The following is a 12,377-nucleotide window of genomic DNA, read 5'->3' as shown; positions in this document are numbered from 1 at the left end:
CCTATTCCTCTGATATTGTGGGCCCTGATCTTCTCGGTGTGTGTGTGTGTGTGTGTGTGTGTGTGCATGTGTGTGCTGCCTCCCGTGGGAGTGTATACCCTTTCTACAACCTCCCTTAGCCAGAAAGAGATTGTGTTCTTGGAGACCTTTTACTTCTCCCAATTTGTACATATGAATAGCCTCCTCCACAGGGGTCTGTGGGGGCCATACACTTCAAGTAATGTCTTAGGGCTCTGACTGGGCACAGAACCATCTCATTCTTGTCGTCCCTGATGAAGTCCTTCAACACCAGGATCAAGAAACATTTGAACTCCAGGTCTGGGATTGTTGGGTTCTGGGTCTTGGCTACAAAGTCTGGGATGAATTCCAGGGGGAAGGAGGACCAAGAGTGTTAGTTGTTGCACAAGAGGGCATGCAGCTCCCCCACTCTCTTGGTTCAGGGTTCGTACATGGTAGTGTCAGGCAGGAGAGGACTTTGGTTACGTCCCACTCAGGGGGCTGTAGTTCTTGTGGTATCCACTTCTTGTCAAAACACTTAATGATGGACAACTCCCAGGTGTTGGAGAGGTCTATCCCCCTCGGCCTGAAGACATGGGCTAAAGCAGTTCTGTAGCCTTCAACTGCTGTGTGATAGAGAGGGGCTTCTCTTGACACAGGGAAACTAGGAAATCCACTACTTCCTTCACAGTGGTCTTGAGTGGATTGTAACCCCCTTACAGTACCAAATGCAGAAGACTGTCCATTTTCCCTGGTACGCTCCAATGGATGAAAGTCTGAGGGTGTCCGAGAGAGCATTGGCAGTGATCTCAAAAAATTTGCTTGATAGCCTCCACTCATGAAGGTGGAGGGAGCTTACAACCTGATGGTACCTCCCATTGTGTTCTTGAACCAGAAGGTTAGGGATGTGAAGTAGTTCCCTTGGGAAATTTGCCAGGAGGCAGGTGAGGTCTGCGTACCACTCTCTCTGTGGCCATGGAGGAGCTACCGATGTCATTCACAGCCATGGGAAATGTAGTCTAATGATGACCTTTCTTTGGATGAACAAAGGGAAGGCATACTGATCCATGTTGTCCCAAGGGTGCTGAAAAGCCTCCTGCAGCACTGCTCTTTGGTTTAGGATGGGAAACACTATAGGAGAAGCTTGGTGTTTCTTGCTGTGGTGAACAGGTCAATCGTCTGGCCCTCCTAGACTTGCATGAGCTCGTTGGCTACTCCTTGACTTTGGGATCTTCAGTGTCTAATTTCATGGTTTGCTATGACATTCCTCTTGCCTGGGAAGTGTCTGTCAAGTCTAGTCCCTGACCAATCATGCATCTCTACTACCTGGTTGTTCAGCTCTGGAGGGGTGGTGCCTCCCTGCTTGTTTATGTAGGCTACCACCATGGTGGTGGTGTTTATCACAACTGCTGACTTCTTTACAAGTTGTCCTTGGAAGTGCTGGAGTGCCAGCCAGACTGCTTGCTTCTCAAGGTTTGATGTGCCCTGCTCTCTCCTTAGGCCTCCATGTCCATGAAATGCACATGCTGTTCAGATGTTCTCCCCACCCTCTTTGGGATGCATCCTAGAATATCAACATCTCCGGTAGTGGGCAGCTGATTGCACTCCCTGAAGATGGTCTGTTGTGTGTCTCTACCACCTTAGGTCTACCTGATCTCCACACCTCAATCATCTACAACGGAGGCTAGTTTAGTTTTCTCCAGGATACCTTTAGCTGCCATTGAAGGGATCTGATGGGCACCTTACCACTGAAGACTAGTTTTTCTAGGGAGACCAGGTGTCCAAGCAGGACCTGCCACTTGTTTTGCTTGCTGCTGTGAAGTCCAAGTGGAATGGATCTTAGATCCTAAGGAGGTTGGCAATCCTCTCATTTGACGTGTATGCTCTCACTGCTATCGTGCCGATCTGTATCCGCAGGTATTTGACAGTCTGCTTGATGGAGGAGCCCAACTTGCAGAAGTTTACTATCACCCCAAAGTTCTTGCCAGTATTAGGATCTCATCCTTGTCCCGCTCTGCCTTGGTGGCCGATAATGCCGGGATTAGCCAGTCAAGGTAATACCACAGTCTGATCCCTCTTCCATGTGCCCATGATGACACCAGCTGCAAGACTCAAGTGAAAGCTTTGAGGGGCCATTGCCAGACAAGCAGTGGGACCTGAACTGGTAAACACTCTGGGAGACAGATCAGAGTGCTTCCTAGAGACCTTGCGGATGGAGATGTGCAGGTATACATCCTGCAGATCCATCAATAGCATGTAGTTGTTCTCCCTGATTGAGGCCAGGAAAGACTGAGGCATCACCGTGGTGAAGTGTGACTACCTGCAGTTCAGTGCTGAAAGAGCTAACCAGTCACCACTGCTCGCCCTTGATCTGCTTCTGTTCCACCTCTGCTCAAGTGTTGTTGCTCCAGAAGATCCCTCCAATGCTGGGAGCAAGTTAGACTTCAAGGTGATGAGACCATTGAGGAGGCGACTGATGTGATCGAAGGGGAGCATCTGCTCTCTTGTGTCTAAATTTGGAGAGCAAGGCCTGTCTAGCCTCTGATACTTAACTGGAGAGGGGGAAGGGTTTGCTGAATCTGCCCTTGACCTCTTCTTGTTAGCTTTCCTGGGTGGAGGACGAAGGACAGGACAACTTGGGGGACAGGTCCAACTTTGGAGAACTTTACTATCGCTCCCAAGTTCTTGCACAGTACAGGCAGTTCCCAATTATTGGCGGGGTTCCGTTCCGACGGCGTGATGGTAAGCAAAAATCGCCGATAACCGAAAATCAGCGATTTTTGCTGCTTTTTTGGTGATTTTCAGTTATTGGCACCAATACGTGATTACTGGCGCCGATAAGCAGAAATTGGTGCACATCGCCACCAAAAATCGCTGAGTTTTGTCGCTAGACAAGCGCCGATAACTGGGGACTGCCTGTACTAGGATTTTGTCCCTGTCTGCTCTGCCTTGGTGGCCAATGATGCCAGGATTAGCCAGTTGTCCAGGCTATGCTGCGGATCTATCAATACCATGTAGCTGTCCTCTGTGATTGAGGCCAGGAAAGACTGGGACGTCACCATGGTGAAGGGTGTCTGCTGCAAGTAAAGGTTCAGTGCTGAAAGGCCTATCACCAGTCACCACCATCCTGATGTAATGAACTTGGAAGAGGTAGCTGTAAAGTGAAATGTCCTCTGCTATCTTTCCTGCTTCCATCAAGAGATTGGCCTCACTCTCCTATGCTACAAGATCTTACCCTTGGGTGAGTCATTCCTGTAAGAAGGGAATGCCATCAGTTTCTGGGATGGGAGGCTGGGATGGCCTGATGAGAAGCCAACATATGTTCTGGATTCCTTACTTCTGAGCTGTTTGCTTTGCTGACAGAAACACTAAAATGGCACATTGTTTGCCAACCTGCTGATGTTGGACTCCAATGATTTCAGGACGGTGAAGGCATCCTCTGGAATGTTGTAGTTTGCCCTGGGAGGGCAGGGTGCAGGAGATTCTCCAACCTGGGGGATGCTAGGGAGTTCTCTGTCCCTGCTATCAACCTGTTCACTTCTTCATCAAGCCTCATACCAAAGGGACCCAGGGCAGAAGGTCCAACTGCCTTACTTTTGGAGGGTTCTCCGCTGCCTGCCAAAGGTAAGAAGAAAGCAAGGTGGGGTCTTCAGGGGTGAAGATCAGCAGGTTTGCCCAGCCTAGGTGCTACCTGATCTGCATGATGAACTCTACGAACCCTTTCTCTCCTTCCGGAACCTCTAGCTGAGAAGGTTCCTCTGGTCCTTCCCTCTCTTGGCTGCCCCTTGCCACTTCTGCCCTGTCCTCCCTGCCTAAGAAGGCTGCCAAACTGCTGCTTGAAGAGGCCCTGGGTGCTGTCCCACTGGGCCTACACTGCTGTCCCTATCCTTCCTCCTGTTGGTGGGTGTTTCTCTGGTAGGTCCTGCTAGGATGACTTCTAATCCAGCCTGTCCCTTCTCAGCCTTGGGGAATTCCGATCGGAGAGGTGGGGAGCCTCTGTCCTGCCTGTTGCAAGACTAACTTTAACACCTGACTGTCCAGTCAGCTCCACAAGCTGGATGTGGGTCTTCAGCTCCTGGGGGAGCTGCTGTGATGCTGATGGCACTGGGATGGGATGTAGCTGCTCGCCCTTGATCCACTTCTGCTCCACCCATCTACTTTGTTGCTGCTCCAGGAAGATCCCTCCAATGCCGGAAGAAGTTAGAAGTTTAGTTGATAAGACCATTGAGAAGGCAATTGATGTGACCAAAGGGGAACATCTGCTCCCCATATCAAAACCTGGAGAGCAAAACCCGTCTGTCCTCTGTTACTTGGCTGGAAGGAGGGGCTTGCTGAATCTGCCCTTTACCTCTTCTTGCTAGCTTCTCACTCACTTCTATGTGGTCTCAGGGTGGAGGACGAAGGATGGGACAACTGGGAGGATTGTTTGTCCTCACTGGTCACCAAGCAATGGAAGATAATGATGGGGGCCCTTGAAGATCACCTGCTGATGCCTGCCAGAGTGGTTGACAGTCTTTAAACCAGAGGGCATCCCTGAAAGAGGAACTGCCCTTCTTGTGATATCTTTATCTCACAGAGACCACTGGAGGAACTGCCACCCCACACAATCTTCACAAGTGGCCTCTCCCCCTGACATGAAATACAGTGTGTGGATCTGCTGCTATCGGGGGACATAAATTTACTACAGGGCTTGACCTTCCCACACAACAGAAATTGGGTTTCATGTCCACCATGGTAGCCATGAAACACAAGGAAGGAGTTAACAAACACATGGGTGCCACACTACAAACTGGGTCAAACAAAGTTGACTATGTGACTCATAACAGCACAAAGAAATCACAGACATGCCTACTTTGGATAAAAAAACAGTAGTGAAAGTTCAAGGAATAACAAACTGGGTTCTTGAAGGGCAGAGGCCACTGAGATGGCAATGACCCTGCAGAAGAAAACACAAAACTAAATGGGAGATGAATGCAATGACAAGTGCAGCAATGGCTGAGAACAAAATGTAAGAGTAAGGCTGGCTCAATTCACAAGTGACATGTAGTCCTACTCAATAGGAATTTGTTTTTATAGATAAATCAGTGATAGCTGAAGTGTGCCTTGTGCGAGAAACTCCATTTATAGAAGCGTAGGTTCATAGTCAACTCTTGTTGAACTTCCCTGAAGGTTTTGATGATAGATGTACTAGGACTTGATGAGAACTAGTGTTTGACTGACATCACTTTTTTCTCTTATTGAAATACACGAGAGTTCAGAATGTATAAATAAAAAAACACAGGAAAATATAACCCATAAAATTGCTGTGCAAACAAACACAAGAGTGGGCAAATTCCATTAAATTTTATAGACATTATTCAGTCCTACAGGGATACCCCACCTTTCATATATGAAGTATCCTTCAGCACAGGCTGGATCAGCTGTTGAATATAGGTAAAATAGTATAGTTAACTGGTAAGGATGGAGGGAGAGAGGGGTTACCCCTCCATTGCCTCAAGCTTACAACTTCATTCTTTTTTATGCCACCACCAAGTGAGGATGTGAGGGTTGTCAGCAACTTTGTGGTCTATGCTCCCACATCAGTACACCCATATAAAGTGTTATTTGTAGGGGAGGGGAATGTATGCCTTTCCTTCCATGTGACAGTGTGCTTCTTCAACTTTATTAAAGTGAGAGAAGTATAGTAAGAGGCAGAGAAAGGCCAGGAAGATTTTGCTGGGTTCATCAGGGGGTATCACTCCTCTCAGCTACCTGCCACTAAAGGGTTAAATCACCCGTGATTTAGAAACACGTTCATCCCTTGTCTGAGGAGTAGGAAGCAATGGAGAATTTTCATCTTTTGAATGTGTCTGTAAAAAATCTGGCCAAATTTAAATATTCCACGGACCCCTTTGCTTGTTGTTTTCCTGGACTTGCTAGCAGGAAGAAGTTATGACCAACCAACAATCACCATGTTTGCTGTTGCTTCTGTAGTTCTGTTCTCTTCATTGTTTGCTACAGGTGATCTTTCAGTGGCTGTGGTGGTGCATGTAGCTGATAATGTTGATATGACTGCTCTCCCTTCAGTGTTAAAGACGACTAAGAAGTCTGACAAGTCAGAGAAAAGGAAGAAGTCTTCTTACCGTTTTTCCTCCTCCTCAACATTTAATTTGTCATTATCTTCATCTTCCTCTTCCTTGGAGTCTCTTCCTCATGGTAGGAGACCAGCAGTACCAGTTCACCACCCATTGATAACTGTACCTACAGCACATGCCCACTTGGACATGAGGACCTACCCTTCTCCCTCCTACAGTATGCTTTCCAGCTCACACTGGAATGAAAATTTTTACTTCTGTGATTGGAGTTGTAGAAGGGGTTGTCTTCATTGTGCTGCAAACTTCTCAGTCTTTGTGTGTTGAAAGAAGGGTCAGTCCACCTCAGCCATGGAAGGTTTGACTGTGCTTGCTCAAGTGTTCCGCCAGCTTGGTGTGGACCTGTTCACCTCCCCAGAGATAGTGATGCCTGTAAGGGGCTTTGAACAGGTGTGCCCTCCTCGAGAGATCAGGCTCCATGATGTTGAAACTTCAAAGCCTCAGGACAGCCCTTTACAAATCCATCTTGGTTGTCAGACAGGGCTCTTATCCTCATAACTCTCTTCCTTTTAGCCCTTGCCTCAACCAAGAGAGTGGGGGAGTTGCATGGCTGTCATACCTCATTGTCAGGCACTCTCACAGGTGGGAGTTTCACTCATTCTCTTTTGTTCTGGAATTCATGGCTGAGACACAATCCTTGGTTCCAGAACCAAGGTTCAATTTTCTCAATTTCCTCCCTCTGAGAATTCGTTGGAAAGCCAGACGATATATATTGCTGTGCCTGGTTTATACTCTAGAATGTTACTTAAGAAGTATGAAGAACCCCAAAGTGTTAATGCCTTTTTGTGAGCATGGGACAGGTATTCAAGAACACCATCTCCCTCTGACTATGGCACATAATCTCCAGACCTTGCAAGTCCCCATTAGTGCAGAGGACCCTCTGACCTGTTAACAAGCTCATGATATTAGGGGCACTGGGCCCCTTCTCTACCTTCTGGAAGAACTTCACGGTCCAACAACAAATGAGCTCGGCAATCTGGCTCCGCCAGGCTACCTGCACTTCATTCTAAATGAGGGATGTTACCCACAAGTCCCTCGACACAGTTTCATTAGAACTTGTGGCCATGGCCCAACAAGTAGTGTAACTATCAGGAACTGTCCAAGTGTCCCACAGCTCATTAGAGTATTGTAGGTGTAAGGGAAGAAGGGTTGTATGTGCCAAACTGTTCTCCCTCTCACATCCCAGCCTGCATACACTTGTGCCCGAGTACAAGCTGGATCCAAAGGAGTATGTAAGTGGCACTATGGACCCTGTTCAACTAGTATATAATATTAGACCTTGTCTCCCATTCTGTAACAAATGAGGAGGGGAGGCAAAGTAGAGCCTTATCTAAAACAATGGTTACATAATCCATCCAAGTTTGCCAACTGATGGTTCTTACTCCACAGAGGTGGCACCAGGTTCTTCAGGATTAACCCAACATAACTCTGGTCTGTATGATGTGGAGCAGGGATGGAGGGGAGTAAGGCCTGCTCTCTAGGGTGGTACCAGCAGAGCAACACTCCCCAATCCTTGGGCCATTGTCAGCAGAACAGTACTTCCCCACCCGCACTCCAGGGTGGTGTCATCCATGCCACTAGAGCAACACCATCCCACATACTCAGGGTGTGTCAATGCAGCAGCACTGACCTGCCCCCTGTGGCCAAAGAAGAGAATGAAGTGGTGAGTGAAAGGTGAAGGGTACCTCCCCCCCCCCTCTCCCCCCGATCTCTACCATATTTAACTACCTTGACACCAAGATTCAATGGCCATTCCAGTTTGTGCTCAAGGATACTCCATATATGATAGGCTGTGATCTGTATATCTAAAAAAAAAATACTAATTGCATAAAAAATTTGTTAATTCCAAATTAGAAAACCTCAATACACTCTCGATACACAGAAGTTATTTACAGCAATGCTAATGCATACATTACATTATAACAGCAATTTCCATTTGTCTTCCACTTACATAAACTACATAAATACAAAACACACATAAATACACCGAGACTGTCTCTAAAACTTAAAAAGGTGAAAGAAACAAAATGATTTTCTCCTGAAAACCAGCACAGCATCCCCTTTGGTGCTTTCTCAATCCACAACTCTTGAGTAACAGCATTATCAACTCCATTATCATCACCATCCCAGCCATCAGCTTCCTTATCATCATCGAAGCCTAAGTCAATCATTTTTGCGGGGGAAGGGTACAGGGAACTGTCTTCCGATGTAACAAGAAGACGAATTATGTGATAAAAATTGCAAAACAAGATAATTACAATGGACAAAGAATTCACCCACCCAACCTCTCCCCCATCCCCCAGGAAACCATTAGAACAGAAGCGTCGAAAACACCCAGACAGGAACCACCGAATGCTGGCAAGGGGGGAGGGAGTAGGAACCTGAGGGAGAGGGTGGGAGGTATAAACCAAAAGCAATACTAATGCTGTTCGAAAGCAGGTAGTGTATGCATATATATACATATAATACACTATCTACTGTAATTTTGTTTATTCTTCATTAGAGACATCATATTGCCAATATACGTAGCTAGTCTTCACACACACACACACACACACACACACACACACACACACACACACACACACACACACACACACACACAAAACAGAAGCAAAGAAACGAGTGCGAGAGGATCCAGCGTTTACTATCAGGATCTGTGTACTTATCTAAAGTTTCGAACTGAAAAGATGAGTTGATGATGAGATTCTTGACGTTTCTCCAAGCTATGGCGTTATCAGTTTTGAATGGGAAACATTCCAGTAAAATAGTAAATGGACTTCAAATTAACAATAAGAAAGCTCTCAAATAAAGCACTGAAATCCTGCAATAAACAAGCCCCCCTTTTACACCTAGATGTAGAGCGAGAAAGAACAAAAACTACACAATATCTCGAACTTCTTAGCTCTGTGCGCCGAAGACCTTGTGGAAACTTTGCAAGATTAAAATTGACAGCAAATGCAAAACACGGCAGACAGGTAATATGGGGGATATTGCATTATTTACTGAGATTTAATGAAGTCAGTCCCAATGGTGACGGAGGGATACAGTCTTTTGGATGGGGGAGGTAGGTGGGGGAACGGGGAAAACCGTCTTTGAGAGGAAGAAGGGCCAGGTTAAAGGCGGATATAAGAATTTAAGAAAGACGGAGCAAAGCCAAGTCAAGAAGACACGCTGATAGGCTGTACTTCGTTCAGGAGGAAATAGATCAAAATATGAATAAAGGGAGCAAGTTTTGGACCATCCAAAAAGGAAAAGAAAAATATCCCCTTTAACAACTGAGGGAAAGAGAGAGAGAGCGCGAGTGAAACTCCTTTTCACTCGACACTCTAATGGAACAGTTAAGAGTACATGAACCCCTGCGACCATACAACGAAATTAAAACTACTTGACACTTCTGTTTTCACAAAGGCGTTCTTTTTGAAAGAAAACGCCACTGCTCCGATAATCTCAGTGGACTGCAAGGGTGACTCATTTTTATAAAGGGGTATCAATCTTAATACGAAAAACCTATCAACTTGTGGTCACTGGAATCCATGAATTACAATCGAACAGTTATACGTTCCCCCGCAGTTATGCATGTTATCAAAGCAACATATATCTCGTATAAAGCGCCAAGATACCACATAAAATCCTCTCTCTCTCTCTCTCTCTCTCTCTCTCTCTCACCGCAAAGTTGTTTACAATTTTGCCAGGTCGTCACTTCATTATCCTGATGTAAGGGTTTCCGTTCGTAATAATCTAACACTCAACTGGATTAACTTTTGGGGAGAAAATATATCATTCTTTTCCTCGTTAGATAAAGTTTTTTTTGTTTGTGTCAGTAGAATCCAAGGTCTACTTGAACCGTGCCTTTGACTGTCCTAATGCTGACTGTAATTCCTAAGCTTCTTAGGAGTACTCAGTTGTCGCCCTCACTGTGGTAACCTCTCATGAAAACAATGACGTTCTCAACAATGTGCATATATTTTTGAATATGTAAAGTACTCTTGTAATAAAAATTTATATTAAAATACAACTTGGATGAATGTGTGTTTCTTTACTTTGCTTGTAATAATGATATTATCCAACAATATGAGAACAAAACATAGTTGGCTCTTTTGTACTACCCAGCACCAAATATACGTATATTAAAATCGATATGAAAGAGGATCTCTGCAACCTCCCCCCCACAACACACACACACATATACACACCCCGAACATGCAAGAAAGGGCCTAATGGATTTATAGACCTATCTGGTTATTGGGACAGGAGATGATTTGCCAGTATCCCTTCACCTCCTCCTTCCAATAAAACGCCTTCCTCCTCCCCCTTTCTCTTCGAATGCCGCTGGCCATTCCTCCAGCCACCGGAGAGGGAAAGAAATAAGAAAGAAAAAAAAAAATCCTACATTTTGTACTGAAATAGTGGAGGATATGAGGCCAACTTACCGCTCCGAAACAATTATTTTCCCAGAGCCAAAATACACAAAATTAACGATCTCGATTCTTATTTAAAACTGTCCAGAAGAAAATTTGAGAGCCATATATCATTGTCTGGGAGCCGAGAATGGAAGTTAAGAGCTTCTATGGTCCCTTTACCTTCACTTCAACAGCGTAAACATGACCACCTCCGAAACACCAAGAGATGCGCTTCCCAGCTCCTCTACTTTCACCTTCAAAAAAATACACAACGTCAATGTTCATGCAATATTGTGCATTATAAAAAATGATCCATTAAAGATAAAATAGAATCCCCTAGAAAGCCCCCACGAGAACAACCTACTGGTGAGTGATAGTAGGAAGGAAGCCATTAGCGAGGGCATTCGGACGAGGCCCGAGCATCACTAGCCATCATCTATCTCACAGGCTATAAATCAAATGCTAAAATCCAGGACCAGGGCCACGGACACGCTCGTTTGTTTTGGCTCTCATCACATCACAAAACTACGTATACTGACCCTCTCCCTCTCAGGCTCTCTTTCTTGCGCGCACGCGCGTTCGCAATCATCAAGTCTTAAAACAAGTTTTCCTTTTTTCAACCTCGGGAAAAGAAATATTCCTTTATAGCAAAGATTTCACAGACAACCTTCAGAAAAGTGATTTAAAAAGAGTATTATCCAACACAATAGCTCGACAAAGAACGCAGGCATTGCATCATCTTCGGGAAGTATCACTTTCGACGAAATGGCTTGTAAGGCTGTTTACAAGCTGTCAACGGGATTTAGGCGATCTCTTCGTCAAACCGAGGATTTTCCGTGACATTAATCATATATGAAGAAACGATTCTCTACATACTCAAGGTGTATGTCAACAATCGTCTCAGCATGTATTCAGTGAAAGTAATACAAAAAGATTATTCAATATCAAAGAAAAAAGGAAAATCACATTCACACATATATACGTACACAAACACACACATACACATATATACTGTACACAAACACACGCACAATCCAACTTTCTCCTTCACCGCAGTCCCTGTGATACTAGTTACCACGCTGAAAATACAAAGTATCAAAATTTTGATAATCTGTTCTGTTCTTGTGCATCATGTTTTTAGAACTCAGAAACACCAGAGGAGGAATAATTTACTGCACTCGGTGCCATATTCTAAAGAATAAAAACTTTTCCTTTCACAAATTCTATATCGTCCAGAACACTACAAACTGCGCATCAAACCAAATTGTAGCACACAATATATTTAAAGAAAAATTTTTACAAACAACTAAAAAACCAACCAAAAATGAAAGCTGCAACTACGATAAGATAACATCTTGAGATTACAGCTTCTAACAACAGCGCTCTTTTAAAGCAAATTATTGCATGATACGATCAGAAATAAATAAAAATATACTAATAAAAAGACCGGAACAGAGAACCTACGGAAAAAGACATTGGGAAACCTATTCCCTAACGCAACACACACACACACATTACAAGGACAAACAAATGAAATAGAAAAAAATTCAGACTGAAAATTCACGTCGGCAGAGATGTGAAAAGGCCAAAACCTGAAGAAAGGAGCGACGGATCTACAGTTCAGGTGTTCAACTTTTGTACCACAAGGGTTTCATCGGCAATACAGACATAATGTCATCTACGTAAGGGCGAATACAATCCCGCGAGAGATCGAATAAACGATAACTCTTAAATTCAATCGGTGGGAAAACAACGCAATTAACATAAAGCCGGGTTCAGGTGCCGAAGACGTTCCAGGAAGATTCGAAGGGCAAAAGTTCAGTGGACAATGGAGACACTTAAATTA

The 12,377-nt window shown here is 44.8% G+C and overlaps 1 protein-coding gene across 5 annotated transcripts in view; it reads right to left on the bottom strand.

The window, feature by feature from the left end:
* The window catches only part of foxo (forkhead box, sub-group O), a 580,500-nt gene that overhangs the window by 8,767 nt on the left and 559,356 nt on the right, over nucleotides 1–12,377 (bottom strand). The window lies entirely within an intron of this gene.

The sequence above is a fragment of the Macrobrachium rosenbergii genome, chromosome 12 (genome assembly GCF_040412425.1).
Source record: "Macrobrachium rosenbergii isolate ZJJX-2024 chromosome 12, ASM4041242v1, whole genome shotgun sequence".
Taxonomy (NCBI): domain Eukaryota; kingdom Metazoa; phylum Arthropoda; class Malacostraca; order Decapoda; family Palaemonidae; genus Macrobrachium; species Macrobrachium rosenbergii.
Note: the sequence above shows the minus strand (reverse complement) of the source record. Positions and strands in the feature narration are given on the sequence as shown.